This window comes from Epinephelus lanceolatus, chromosome 1, assembly GCF_041903045.1.
Source record: "Epinephelus lanceolatus isolate andai-2023 chromosome 1, ASM4190304v1, whole genome shotgun sequence".
NCBI lineage: Eukaryota > Metazoa > Chordata > Actinopteri > Perciformes > Serranidae > Epinephelus > Epinephelus lanceolatus.
Genome location: NC_135734.1, coordinates 4,443,684 through 4,458,986, shown reverse-complemented (window position 1 = coordinate 4,458,986; position 15,303 = coordinate 4,443,684). Strand labels below are relative to the sequence as shown.

At 40.4% G+C, this 15,303-nt stretch overlaps 1 pseudogene; it reads left to right on the top strand.

Annotated features, from left to right (window-relative positions):
• Nucleotides 1-537: 537 nt before the first annotated feature.
• On the top strand, nt 538-15,084 carry LOC144462746 (uncharacterized; annotated as a pseudogene).
• The last annotated feature ends 219 nt before the right edge of the window (nt 15,085-15,303 follow it).

Here is a 15,303-nt window from a genome sequence, read left to right as displayed (position 1 = left end):
TACAATGCCCGACCCAGCCCTCACGGACCCAGCCGTGGCTGGCTCACGCTCTGCAGTGATCATTTTGGCGTGTGGTCTGTTTGTTTCCGCAAGCGGCAAGCGAAGCAGTCAAGCAGCACAGAGCAGATCAAACCAGTCAGACACAGAAACCGCATAGAGACAGTCCGGTAAGTTGTCAAAATAAAAACCCCTGTGAGGTGGCTGTCCTGGGCCTAAACGTGTAAAATTGATGAGGTTTGCAGTTCTGTCTGCCGACGCTGGGCACATCCTGGAACAATAAGCTCACTTAGGTGCTAACGCTTTTGTTGTGATTTTGTTTTTATGGTTAAAACGCTACAATCTGATCACAGTTAGCACGTCGCTATACGTTAGCTTGCCTGTTCATTAGCACTGAATGTAACGTCACATGTGAGTAGAAAGTGAATACTACCCACATATGTCCATCATCAACAAGCAAGGAGACATCATAAAAGCTATGTTGTTGCTATGTTGTTGCTATGTTTAATTCTGTCTTTTTGTCTCAGGTTAGCTTTCTAAATGGACAGCTTTGTCATAGACAAACTGACAGAGTGGCAGCTTCCTGAACTTATAGATAGTTTTAAAGGTAAGCATATCACCTTTTTTTCTTATTGTAATGTTCCCTGCACCGATAACATCTGTGTGTGTAAAATTGGTCTTAAGTTTGTTTTTTTTGTTACTGAAGGATATACTGTACTTCTAGAATTAAAAGAATAAGTGTATAATAGTAGGTTTCTGGCCAATATACTTTTTTTTTATCCCTGTAACTTCTCAATTATACAGATTTGTATGGATTTTAATAACACTGTGCACATATAAGGGTATCAAACACCGGTACTCCACAACTTGGGCAACAGGCAATTTCAATTAGAAGACACTTTTATCCAAAGCGATGTACATCTGAGAGTTCATACAATACAAGCATGATCTAGTCAGAAGATAACATACACTCACCAGCCACTTAATTTGGTACACCTGTGCAATTGAATGTAATCCAATACAACAGCTCTGCCATACATTCTTTTACAACCCTTTTACATTTTCAGTTTTTGTTGACATTGTCAAAAAGGTGATAATTATACTTTGTTTATATTGAGGTTGTAGTGGGTGGTGCTGGCGTACTGGAGTAAATATATTGAAAAGTGTTCCTAATATTTTGTCCCCCTCAATGTATGTTAATCGATTGGACAAAAGTATGACACCGCTCAGTATAATGTACTCCAGTACACCACCACCATCCACTGTGAACTCAATAATAAAAATAAAGTAGAATGATCACTTTTCTGACAATGTCAACAAAAACTGAAAATGTAAAAGCTTCTTAAAAATAGAATTTATGATAGAGATGTTGTATTGGATTGCATTAGATTGCACAGGTGTACCTAATGAAGTAGCTGATAAGTGTCAGGAGGCAAATTGTGTGTCTGATAGGATGTGGAAGCCAACAGGTAGTGCATAGAGCGGGGGGGAAAAAAAAAAGCATTTCTTTTTATCATTCATGTCCATCGAGTGTGAAGGTGTTCATGAAAAAGCTGGTCTTTAGTCTTTTCTGAAAGACTTGGGATTTTTTTCTCTTTCCACCACCAGAGAACTACAGACCTTGGTTACTGGGATTTTTACTGTTGTCAAAATGACAGTCTTTGTGTTCTGTGTCTTTCTTGTCTTTCAGATCAGGGAATAGACGAGTAGAGTTTTCTGCTGTTAGATGAGGGGACCATCAGCTGTCTGATCCCCAAAATTGGCCGCAGGCTAAAGTTTGTAAAAAACTTTAGGGAACTTGTAAGTAGTTTGCTGCTGATGTAAGGGGCTTAATTATTTTACACTTCATGCTATTCTTTTTGCAGATAATTTAAGATACAGGGCGAGATGGCCTATGTTTGCTTTTGGTGCAAAAGGCAAATTCTTGGAGATGTCAAGAGTCTCTTTACACATTTACGTGCAGTACATCATGTTAACAGTTCATCAACATATTTCCAATGCAGTGAAAGTGGATGTGGCAGAACATGTTCTTACATCAGGTCTTACAGGAGACACCTAGTACAGCAGCATACAAACCAAGTAGAACAGACACTTGATGGGCCTCTGGAAGGTCCGCTCCAGCCTGATGTACTGAATGCTGAAGAGGAGCCAGTACAGGAAGCTGAGGATGAATGGGATGAACTACAGCAAGAGGGCATTACCAACAGGGTAGCCCTTTTTCTAGCTAATCTGAGGTCTAAATCCTCCCAAACATTTTCTAACTTAAACTTCATGGTTCAACAGACCTCTAGTTTAATTGCCGATATTGTGAGCAGACTACAAGCAAAGACTATGTCTTTATTTAGTCAGTTTGGTGTTGATCAAAGTCCACAGGTAGAGGAGCTCAGGCTGGAGTTCATGGAAGCAGCAGAGCCTTTCAAAGGACTGGAGACAGACTACAAACAGTTGCAGTATTTTGCCAAATCAGGAAACTTTATTCAGCCAGTTGAGGAGGTTTTGCCTGAGGTTTCCTATGTTCAGCAAAGGGACTCTGCCACTGGCACTGTCAGACAAGTTGCCGTTGCTGATTCCTATCAGCGTATTCCGCTGCCTTGCCTTCTAGTCAAGATATTTGAAATTCCTGGTGTTTTTCAGGCCATGATGGAATGGCAGCAGAGAGAGAGTGATGTGCTTCAGGATGTCTTTGATGGGGAGTTTTGTAAAACACATCCACTATTCTTGAAAGAGGTTTCAATCCCGCTTCTGCTATACAATGATGACTGTGAAACTGTCAACCCTCTTGGGTCGAAGACCGGGATTCACAAGTTAGGCTTTATATATTTCATCTTGAAGAGCTTGCCACCACACCTGCTGTCAACATTGAGGTCGCACTTCCTATTCGCAGTGTACAAATCAGATGATGCGAAGGCCTATGGACTTGATGCAGTACTGAGCCCTATAGTCGAGGAGATCAGGTGTCTTGAGAGGGATGGCATCACTCTTGATACCCCCCACTATCAAGGTGTTGTTAAGGTCACAGTGGTCCAGGTATTAGGAGACAATTTAGGCTTGAATGCCATTCCTGGCTACACTGAAAGCTTCACTGGAAACTATGTGTGTCGGTGGTGTAGAGTTAATAGAGAGGTTTTGAAGGTGCAGACACTGGAAGATCCTGCACTTTTACGTGATGTCTATACTCACGAGGCAGATTTGCATACAGCCAACCCCTCCAAGACAGGCCTGAAAAGAGATAGTGTCCTTAACAGCTTGACTTTTTATCATGTAACAGACAATGTCGCACCAGACATCATGCATGATATCCTGGAAGGGGTGGGGCCATATGAAGTCAAGCTTGTATTGAATTCGCTGATTGAGCAAAAGCATCTCACACTTGACAAGCTCAACTACAGAATCACAAGCTTTGATTACGGCTTTTGTGATGAGGGTAACAAACCTTCTGTGATAAGTAAGAATGATCTCAGAAACCTTGATGGCGCCATGCGGCAGTCAGCAGCTCAAATGTGGTGCCTGCTGAGGTTACTGCCGACAATGATTGGTGACCTGATCCCCATGGAGAACAAGGAATGGCAACTTCTCCTACTCTTGCTCTTGTGTTGTGGAGTTCATCTTCTCTCCTTCTCTTACAGTTGCAGCAACACTGTACTTGAGTAAAATCATTGAAGAGCATCACTCCCTCTTCCTGGAACTCTATCCTCACCTACATCTAAGGCCAAAACACCACTTCATGCTCCATTACCCAAGAGCAATTCGAAAACTTGGACCCTTAATGCAGTTCTGGGCAATGCGTTTTGAGGCCAAGCATGGATTCTTCAAGCGGGTCAGTCATGTCACATGCAACTTCCAAAACATCTGCAAAACCATGGCATTTCGGCATCAGATAATGCAATGCTACCATTTCCTGTGTGGCTCTGTGTTAAGCTGCAATGCAGAAGTTGGTCCAGGAGTCTCTACCTTTCTGGCCAACTTTGAGGGATTTAAAGACATCAAAAGTGGTCTAACAGGTATTCCCCTTTTCAGCGAAGTGTTTGTGCCCGCCTGGGTTACCTTTAAAGGCACTTCATATAGACCAGGCATGACAGTATTCCTGTCCTATGACCCAGATGGAGAGCCAGAGTTTGGGCTCATTAAAGCCATTTTAGTTCTGGATCAAGCAACACTCATGCCAAAAGTAAAGCTTGTTGTTCAGAGGTGGGAAACACAATGGTTTGAGAGGCACTTTTTTGCATACAGTGTGATCCCCACACACGGTTTGGCTGCTGTTGATGTGACAGAGCTGCTTGATCATCATCCACTACACGCAGTCAAGTCATACAGAGAGAATGATGACAATTTCTACATTTCCCTACGCTACAGACTTTTCTAGACTGAACTGCCACTGTGTGTGTGTGTGTGTGTGTGTGTGTGTGTGTGTAAATAGTATTTTCACAGTTGGGTTTATATCAGTGAAAATGTCTTGTTAGAAAACCGATTATTTAAAGATGAAGTATGTATTGTCAAAGTCTGAGACTGTTGGCCTTGTCTCAGACAAAGCTAGGGAAAGTAGTTCATAGGGATGTAAAGGTTTTGAACCGATCCGGAAAACCTAGGTTCAAAGGATTTAGGTTTAGGAACTCATTCTGTCTTCCCAAACCAGAAGTTTTGAAAACGTTTCTTTAATAGTTTTGAACCAAACCGTTGGTTCGGTGAACCGTTACACCCCTATTAGTCATTCATGCTGTATAAAAAGTCCTTTTCTACAATGCTCTCTATTGAACTACTGGGATGGGATAAGATTGATGGGATATATTGTACTGTACAGTAAGTATTTATACTTAATATTGGTTTCATCTCTTTTAATGTCTATAAGCCCAAAATGTTATATTAACCTGGCTTTTCTGCATAGATTGGAAATGCTGTGCCACCTACTATGCCACATGCAAGCTCTGATGTCCCACCAACTGCCACACCTCCATCCCCCATGGAGGAACAAACGGCACCAATGGATCAGATAGTGCCATTGGTACTACAAGTAGTTCCAGTATTTGTAAGTTCCACTTTTAATGAGGTTCTCTTTGCGTTTCAACTCCAAACAGTGATAAACCTCAGTCATGTTGTCTCTTATTGTCATTCTCAGGATATCCGCCAGATTCTCACAGCTTCACCTGAGGGCAGGCCGATTCTTCAGAGGCTTGATGAGGATGGTGTGATCACAATCAAGCAGAGACATTGCCTAGTCCGGATTCTGGTGTCACACTTCATGGAGAAGTTTGGAGAGAGGTACTTTTTTAAAATGGTTTTGTTTTTCAAGTACGCACACAGATGGGGAGTGGATGAAATGCATACTGGCGCTCTTTAATTTCAAGTTTAATTTTCAGTGTGAATCACAAATTAACTTAAAGGGATAGTCCAACACTTTGGCAAATTCGCCTGTTAACATACTCACTATAGTCAAATAAGTAGGTACATTCCATTTTCTCATCTGTACCTGCAGTGTGGAGTAAGCAGAGCCACAGATACGCTAGTTAGCTTAGAATAAGTTTAGCGTTTTTGTGTGCCGGGGGAAAACGCGAAGTGTATTTTGTGTTGCCTTTTACACTCACCAGCCACTTCATTAGTTACACCTGTGCAATCTAATGCAATCCAATACAACATCTCTGCCATAAATTCTACTTTTATGAAGCTTTTACATTTTCGTGTTTTTGTTGACATTGTCAAAAAACTGATCATTCTATTTTATGTTTATAATTGAGGTCACAGTGGATGGTGGTGGTGTACTGTAGGGCATTATATTGAGTGGTGTCCTTATACTTCTGTCTAATCCATTAACATACATTGAGGGGGACAAAATATTAGGAACACTTTCCAATATATTGCACTCTAGTTCACCAGCACCACCCACTACAACCTCAATATAAACAAAGTATAATTATCACCTTTCTGACCACGTCAACAAAAACTGAAAATGTAAAAGCTTCATTAAAAATAGAATTTATGGCAGAGCTGTTGGGTTGCATTAGATTGCACAGCTGTTCCCAATGAAGTGGCCAGTAAGTGTAAACTGAACTAAAACATTTTGAACTGGACTGGGGAAAAAAGTGATTTATTTTCCCTTTTTGCTGAATATGAGTTTGAAAATTTGAAGTTCTTTTGTGGTGGTAGATATTGAAAATTGAGTGTTTATTTTACTGCTTTTGCCATTTTCTACAAGATGTGTAGTTGAAACATGGAAAAATTAAGGGTGTGTTTTTTTTATGCATATATCCTTTTGTGGGGTTTGAAAATATTTCATATTGTCCTTGGTTTAAACTGGGTCAAACCGCGACAACTTGTCACGTGGCTTAGAACAAAACTCACTCACCCTTTCACTCTTTAGGCTGGTTCCATTAGCCTGACAAAAATGTAATAGTGTAATTGTGTTTGTCTATGTTTACAGCCCTACCTCTCAAACAAAAACGCCATGGCTTCATCTTTGGTTCAGACATTTCCCTGCTTGAAAGACACATCAGGCAGTGGTAATGTAAGTAGTTTTTGAAAAACTTCATAAAGGAATGGATGATGTCTAGAAAAATTTTAATTTTCTGAAGATGATGTGAATATGTTTGATAAATGCAATTAATGGTGCCCTTATTTAGTCAGTTTCGTGTAAAGAAGAGAATAGAAAAAGAATCATAATCTGTGCCATCTCTGTTCACACAAGATTTTAATTTCTTGCCAGGAAATATGGTATACCCAAGGCCGGAACCACCGTCCAGCCACTGGATTCCTCGAAGAAAGGCTGAGGAATATTAGGAAGAGGATGAGATCATTGAGCAGGCCTACCAGGCAAGAGGGCAGCGAGCCTGAAAGGGTGCACATACCAGGTAATGGTTGAACTGAAATATGCTTTATCATATAAATATATATGTTAAAGCAGAAGACCTATATAGTTTATTTACATAATTCTTGTGTGTTTTTTGTGTGTTTTTATAGACTCTACCATATCTGATGAGAGAGCTGAACAGATGAAAGAATGGCTGAGACACAATTCTCAGCCCCTCAGCCAGGTGGAGGCATACATGCAGGACACAGTCCTGTACAGGGCACAGTGGATAAGGGGACATAACTCTAAAAATGTATCGGAGATCCTCAAAGAGTTCCCGCATCTGACTACTCAAGGCATGGTATGTATCTAGTGTAATATAACTTTACATAATACACTTTGTGAAAAAAAGTCATTAAATTTCAAGAAAAAAGTTGTAACATTTCAAGAAATTTCCTAAATGTCTTTGAGTGTCCCTAAATTTGATCTTTTAGGAGTACATGTACTCCTGGGGGAAAATGTTAGCATAGAGCCCTGATTATTTGGTCTCTGTTTTGTTTATGGGGTCAGATGTGGACCATGAACATGTGGGCCATGAGTGGGAAAAGAACCACTGTTCTACAGGGTGTCAGCCGTTCTCCTGGCTTTTACACTCTTCTTATTCAAGACCAGGCCATAGGCTGGCATCTCCCCTTTTTTATGTTGCATTCTGTGCACATCAAGTCTCTTCTACACTGCTCCGTCACAGAGCCACTTCATGTAGCAGTGTACAAGGGAGAGAAGCAGAGCTCACGGACGTCTCTGAGCTCTGCTTCTCAGAATGGTACGTAGATCTGTGGTCAGTCCGATATTTGAGTGAATTGTCAATTGTCGGACCTGATACCAATATTGGACCAGATCAGTCTTAACTCTAAATAATTAGTATGGCAGATTTAATTCCCTCTCTTTAAATTGTTTTCCGTTCCTTAGATTGCACAGGACTTTCAGGTTTTACATGGAGAGGCGGCACCAAAACTCAGTGAAACATTGCTGCCTGTATACACTGAGAAGATCCTGAGCCTGGCAAGACGTGAAGGGAAACTTGCATTGCCTGCAGATGAAATGACACTGGGTAAAATATTATTTGTTGTTGCTGTACAGTATACTTGGCATTGATTTTATTATACTGTATTTAACTACTAAATGACCAAATCACATTATATTTATACCAATAAAATTGTCTCCCTACAGATGCCAAGGGGGAACTTACGTTCAAAGTATTACCTGCAATGCTTCCACCTACAGTATATAAAGTTGGCCGCAAAGTGTTCAGACACACGATTGAGGAATCCAGGTTGGCCTTCATTGACTGTAAACCTGTAAGTACAGTTTTGGATGTTTAAAGGGAAATGTTGCTCATTTTATCCTGCTTACTCTTTACTGTTGAATATAATCTTTGCTTTCTTTTATTTATTTCTTAGGTCGGAACAAACATGGTAGAGTACCTCCAGCACGCAGAGGTTTCGAGGTCATACCCCTACGTCCTCTCTCTGGGAGATGACCGCCAGTGCTCTTGCCAGTCATTCATTATTCTAGCAGGTCAGGCTTTGGAGCAGAGCACACTGCTTGGGGCAGTTGACGTCTGCTTCAAGGCATTTTATATCTTTGACATCAACTACCCCAAGCAGTGTGCCCCTGCTTGGGAATTTCTCCAGAAAGTGGTCTATGAAATGGGAGGAGGTGAGTCCACCCCTGTAAACTTTCTGCATACAGCAATACTTGCTTGCAAGTAGAGACTAGAGGATTCGATCATTTTCCTTCTGCTGTCCCCTGGCTGAGACTAGTTCTATGTATCTCTGGTTATTGGTATGTAATAATGTCCATTTAAAAGTCAAGAACAGTTTGGTTTTTGTATGTTTTTGCAAGTAGAGACTAGAGGACTATATCCGTTTCCTTCTGCTGTCCCCTGGCTGAGACTAGTTCTATGTATCTCTTGTTATTTACACTTAATAATGTCCATTTAAAAGTCAAAAACAGTTTGGTTTATATGGGTTTTCACATAGTTTTTAATAGTTATTGGAACACCCATACTAGAGGTCCTGCTTTTCCAACATACTGAAATATGCCAATGTTCATACACTGACAGTTGATCTCTTGAATTAGATTTTTTTCAAAATAAATATTTTTGTAAACTGTCAACTGTTTAAAAGTGCATTTATTGCATATATGTTAATCTTAATGTATTTTGTACTAGACCAGTATATCAGTCATTTAACTGTATAAAAGTGTACTCTATTGAACTTCTTTTGATTGAACTTTTATTTTAACTGATTTTATTGTAAAGAAACATGAAAATAATAACCAATTTATGTGGTAGAATTAACTCAGCATTGCAGTTAAAATGACCCAGCATTTGGGTTGAATATATAACCAATTTATTTAGTAGAATTTACCCAGCATTGCAGTTAAAATGACCCAGCATTTGGGTTGAATATATAACCAATTTATTTGGTAGAATTAACCCAGCATTGGAGTTAAAATGACCCAGCATTTGGGTTGAATATATAACCAATTTATCTGGTAGAATTAACCCAGCATTGCAGTTAAAATGACCCAGCATTTGGGTTGAATATATAACCAATTTATCTGGTAGAATTAACCCAGCATTGCAGTTAAAATGACCCAGCATTTGGGTTGAATATATAACCCATCTTGCTGGGTTAAATAAGAAACCCATCTTGCTGGGTTAAATTAACCCAGTGTTGGTTTGGTCCAATAGTTACCCAGTAGCTGGGTTGAAAACTACCCAGACTGGGTAGTTTTCAACCCAGCAGTTTTTAGAGTGTGGACTGGTGGCTGGAGAGGTGCCAGTTCACCTCCTGGGCACTGCCGAGGTGCCCTTGAGCAAGGCACCGAACCCCCCAACCGCCCGGGGCGCCTCACCAAGGGCAGCCCCCTCACTCCGACATCTCTCCACTTTGTGCATGTATAGGTCCTGTTTGTGCATGTGTGTGTCTTTCAGACCTGTGTGTAATTGACAAGCAAGAGTGAAAACATTGAATTTCCCCTCAGGGGGATTAATAAAGTAAATAAACTAAACTAAACTTTCTTTGAATGATGTATATGATGCTCTACATTCTATTGACCCTAAATTCTCTACCGGTGAGGATAATCTTGAGTCTTTTTTAATTAAATTATCTGCTCCTTTTATCACCAAGCAACTGACATCTATTTTTAATTAATCTATTGCCTCAGGTTGCTTCCCTCTTTTCTGGAAATCTGCCAGAGTGATCCCTTTACACAAGGAGGGTGATAGGGATGTTCTAGACAACCATCGGCCTATTCCAGGTTACCTTACCTCGCTAAAGTCCTGGAGACATTAGTCAATAATCATCTTAAACTTTTTCTATCTAACAATTCAGTACTTTGCCCGCATCATTTCGGTTTTAGAGCCAACAACAGTACAACTTCAGCTATTTCCCTGGTTACTAATGACATAATTACTGCACTAGACAAGAAAAACCATTGTGCAGCCCTATTTGTCGATTTGTCTAAAGCATTTGACACTGTTGATCATCACCTCCTGCTAAAGAAATTATGTAATATTGGCTTAGACAGTGGTGCCTGTGATTGGTTTCATGACTATCTATCCTCTGGTCGTCAGTGTGTGGGCGCCAGTAATGTCCATTCTGAATTCTTGTATGTGACCAAGGGTGTAGAGCAAGGTTCAGTTTTGGGTCCGGTCCTCTTCACAATTTTTATTAATGACATTTTCACACCCTTGACTGACTGTCATGCTCATTTATATGCAGATGACCCAATTTTATATTGTATTGCTGACTCTGTACAGCTGGCCATGGAGAAGCTTCAACTTTCTTTTAATGCTCTGCAGGAGGCCCTAATTAATATAAAACTAGTTCTTAATGCAGGTAAAACTAAATTCATGGTGTTTTCTAGATCAAGAAATATTGATTTTAATCAATTACAACTCTGTACTGTAAGTTGGTCCTCCACTGAGATGGTCAAAATATAAATAAATCTTGGCCTATGGCTAGATGAAAAATTGTCATTTAAATATCATATTAATAATCTTGCCTCTAAGCTACGACAGAAAATTACCTTTCTCTACAGAAACAGGTAGAATTTTCCTCTATTTAGCAGGAAGAGGATTGTTGAATCAGTTTTTTTCTCAGTTCTGGATTATGGTGACATAATTTATAGACATGCTGCAGTCACAACCCTCAAACCCCTTGACTCTGTTGATCACTCTGCGCTCAGATTCATCACCTGTACAGCATACATTTTAGGACATCCTCAGGTGTCAGGCTTCAGCGTCAGACCTTAGATGAAAAGGCATAAGGTCTCAGAAAAACCTCTGTCAGACGTCACACTAAACAGCCTCAGAAAAAAAGTCATCGGACCAAAAGGCGTCAGAAGAAAAGATGTCAGACCAAAAGGCATCAGAACAAAAGTCGTCAGACTAAACGGCCTCAGAAAAAAGTCATCAGACCAAAAGGCATCAGAAAAAAAGTCGTCAGACCAAAAGGCCTCAGAAAAAAAGTCATCAGACTAAACGGCCTCAGAAAAAAAGACGTCAGAAAGATCAGTCTCATAAAAACAGACTATTTTTATTTCTTCAAACTTTAAAGAAGCAACAGACAGCATTTTTGCCATATATATCATGAAAATAATGTGGGTTGCACAGGGTAGTATACACAGTAAAATCAGACTATCAGCGTTTACATAGGTTACTTAGTGACTTTGCAATAAGCTTCTGCAACCGGGGACGAATTTTCGCGGAAAAAATCTGCTTTACGGCAGGAAATGCGTCATGTATTACCAAACTGGTCGGTCAGCCAATCAGGGACTGGAGCTGGTCCTCATGAGGAACTGGCCGGAGCATGAGATAGTTGAGTCAGGAGCACAATGGCAGACGGACAAAGTTTGGAGGTAAGTGAAAAACAGCCTCCCAAAACAAAACGAGCTAATCTGTCTGAGGAGGCGAGGATGCAAAAAAAGGAGAGTGATAAAAGAAGAGGAAAAACAAGAGTAAACCTCAGTCAGGCGTTCAAGAGATGGAGGGAACTCCGTGACCAAAGAGGCTCCAGCTAGCTTTCTTTCTAATGGATCAGTAAGTAACACGGCTAAATGTTAGCTAGATGAGAGAGGACTGTACTGTACTGGCTACTAGCTCATTCCTAGCTGGCCAGCATCGCAAATTGCCACAACCAGGGACCAGGTAACAAGTGTTGGTCGGCTGACATCCTCGTTGCCATTCTACAGCAGCCCTCGGACAGTGATACCCCCCCAAATCTGATAATTGTTGCTCGGTCTCTTTACTCTTTATTTATTTAGAAGAGTGTCCACACACTTTCTCATTCTACATATACATAGAGGTATACTGGTGGCTTTACAGCCTACATTTTATTGATTATCTCTGATCCCCACAGTCAATTTGGTCGTTGCGACAGTGCGAGCAACACCGCTGACGCTAGGTGGCGCCAAGCTAAAAAAAAAACCCGAATCCTATCTGTTGCCTCTTTAACAGTCTGCAGACCATGGGTGCAGACTAGTAATTCGTTTATCTATCTCAAAAAAAAAACAGGGGATGCAAATCTCAGCAGGTAATAAATACACCTCTGCCGAATAATGCATCCAGGCTGTAATTATATTTCAGGAGGTCTGTGAATCAAAGGATTTTACCAGCTCATATTCTGGGTCCTTTTGGCTCAACAGTGTGAATTTCATTCATTTAATAATGACCTAAGCATAAATAACAGGGGATGCATTATTTGGCAGCAGCAATCAGTTCTGTCAAAAAATGCATGCACCCCTTAACACGCTCATGAAACTTCAAATCAAAGTTTGATAGGAACACCATCATGGCTTTATCAGCACATAGCATACTTTATTTGATGGGCCTTGACAGTGCGAATGACTCCTTACATTAATTTTCCGCATTTTAAAACCTTGTTCTTAGAGCTTTCTGAAATCCCATGCTTAAGAACGCAGCCACACAAAATAGTGAAGAGTTGGCTGTAACGCCCACCAATGTAATAACTGTCCACAAACCATAAACGTAATAAAAATCTGCAGCATTTAATGTAATAAACCCACAAATATAATACATTTTCCACAAACGTAATAGCCGCTGCCTAAATGTAACACGCGATTTCCCACAAATGTAATAACTATTATGTTTGCAGGGATTTATTACATTTGTGGGGAAGTGAAAATCTTTATTGTAATAACTTCCCACAAATGTAATAATACAATGAATAATGGTCGTTGTGGTTGTTGTTTGTTTGTTTGCCTATACACCTACTACTACTACTGACTGTGGGTGCAAAATCCAGCTGCTGACTCTGCAGTAAAGTTACATTTCAGGGAGGACCAGGCAACTTCCCCCTTTCAGTAAACACAGAGCAGCAGTACCACTAAACAGCTGCAATGTCTCTATGTGCGGACTGTGAGGACAGTTGCATTTATCTCATCGACGGGAAATCACATCATCTGCTATATGTGACGTACATGCCCTTATTTGGATAACACATCGTGGTATTCCTCACACACAGGAAGATGTTTTAAGTAGCAGGGGCTGCCAACTGAATGAATGAATGAATGAGTGACATCACTGTATTTTTTTCCCTGCTGTATGGCGCATTGCACATCGCCACTCACTAGGGTGCTGACTGGCTGCCATAAGCTACACACAGATAAAACATTAAGAAGTTCTAACAAATGCAAATTTTATTACATTTTTTCCATAAGGAGGCCAACAGTAGAATTCACCACATGACAAAAGCAGACAAGAACTACCGTAGTTTGAGCGCTGTCCTTGGTGCTGAAGATGTCCCCCAGGCTGTTACAGGCAGCAGTTATAACAAAATCACTTTAAGCGCTGTCCTTGGTGCTGAAGGTGCAAAAACAAACAAATGTCTATACTCAAAAACTCACTACCTCTGACATGACAAACCAAGACAGTGTCCATGGATAAAAAAACAACATCAGCAGAAAAAAAGAAGTCCTGCAAACCAACAGCAAGCTGCGATCACCATGGGCAAATAACGTCGCATATCTGTAACTAGAAAAGCACTCGGAGAGCGCAGATCTCCGCCAAGCAGCTCGGATTTCCCGGCATTTTATTATTTTATCCACTTCGCTTCAACCGATCACCACCAAAATTTTACCATCTGTTCCTTGTCCCATTATATTAATTATTAATTAATAATAATAATAATAATAATTAATTTCATCAAAATCCGTTCAGAACTTTTTGAGATATTTTGCAGACAAACAAACAAACAAACAAACAAACAGACCAGCACCAGCAAAAACATAACCTCCTTGGCGGAGGTAATAAAGAAATAAAAACAAGACAGCTGCTGGCAACTAACGCTGTTGCTGCTGCAGCTACTATTAGGCTACTACTGTTATCCAAACTAAATTAAATGAAGCAAAGATTGTTTAACCTATAATTCCACATTATGTTGCCTTCTTTCCACAGCTAATAAATTATTTCCCTTTAAAGAATGGCTCAGAGAAATGCCGTCTAGCAAAGTTAAATATTTTCACAACCATTTTAGTTATGAAATAGCCTTACATATGATATTCAAGGTGTACGCACACACAAGCAGGATCTCACACACATAAAACGTGACTGGAATTTATAAACAAGCGGTAAATGCACAGTGGGGGTTATTTGTTTTCTGTATTGGCGTGACGCGCTGTGTTAATTGAGTGAATCGTCCAAGCTGGACGCGTGTTAATTTGAGTTTGATCTAATTTAATTACACTAAAGTTGTTGAGTTAAACTAACCATACGAGTCCTTTTCGTTTTTATACAATTTATTGCTGCATTTTGAAAGCAAAAAGAGTAAAGTTTTTTGGGGGGGTTCATGTTATATCAGGGGTTTCAGCTTGGCACCATGAACCTGTGCCTCCCGTGATCTGTAAAAGTAGCGTTGTGACATAAGCTTCAGTTTCTGTTGTTGGCGAATTGTTACAAGCTGATGAATTCGCTGGTCAAGGCTAGGCAAAACGTTAGATGGATGGTTTGTCTCTAACAAAATACTTTCTGTAGACGTGCTGCAAGAACGGATTAATGCTTAATATACATCTGCAGCCAGAGCACATTACGCTGTCAATAGGTTTTATGTGTGGGAAATACCAGGGTGTGTTATCCAAATAAGGGCATGTACGTCACATATAGCAGATGGATGTGATTTCCCGTTGATGAGATAAACGCAACTGTCCTCACAGGCCGTGCCGGCACAGTGAGGGAGAAATGCATAGACTGCTTCATGTTGGAAGTGCTGTGGTCGAGCTAACTGGCTGGCCACCCCCTGGTTTTGCCGGGGGATCCGTTGTGTGATAGCGGAGCAGAGCGTCAGCAGCTGGATTCTGCACCCACGGTCAGTAGTATTAGTAGGTGTATAGGCAAACAACCACAATGACCATTATTCATTATTACATTTGTGGGAAGTTAAAGATTTTTACATCCCCACAAATGTAATAAATCCCTGCAAACGTAATAGTTATTACATTTG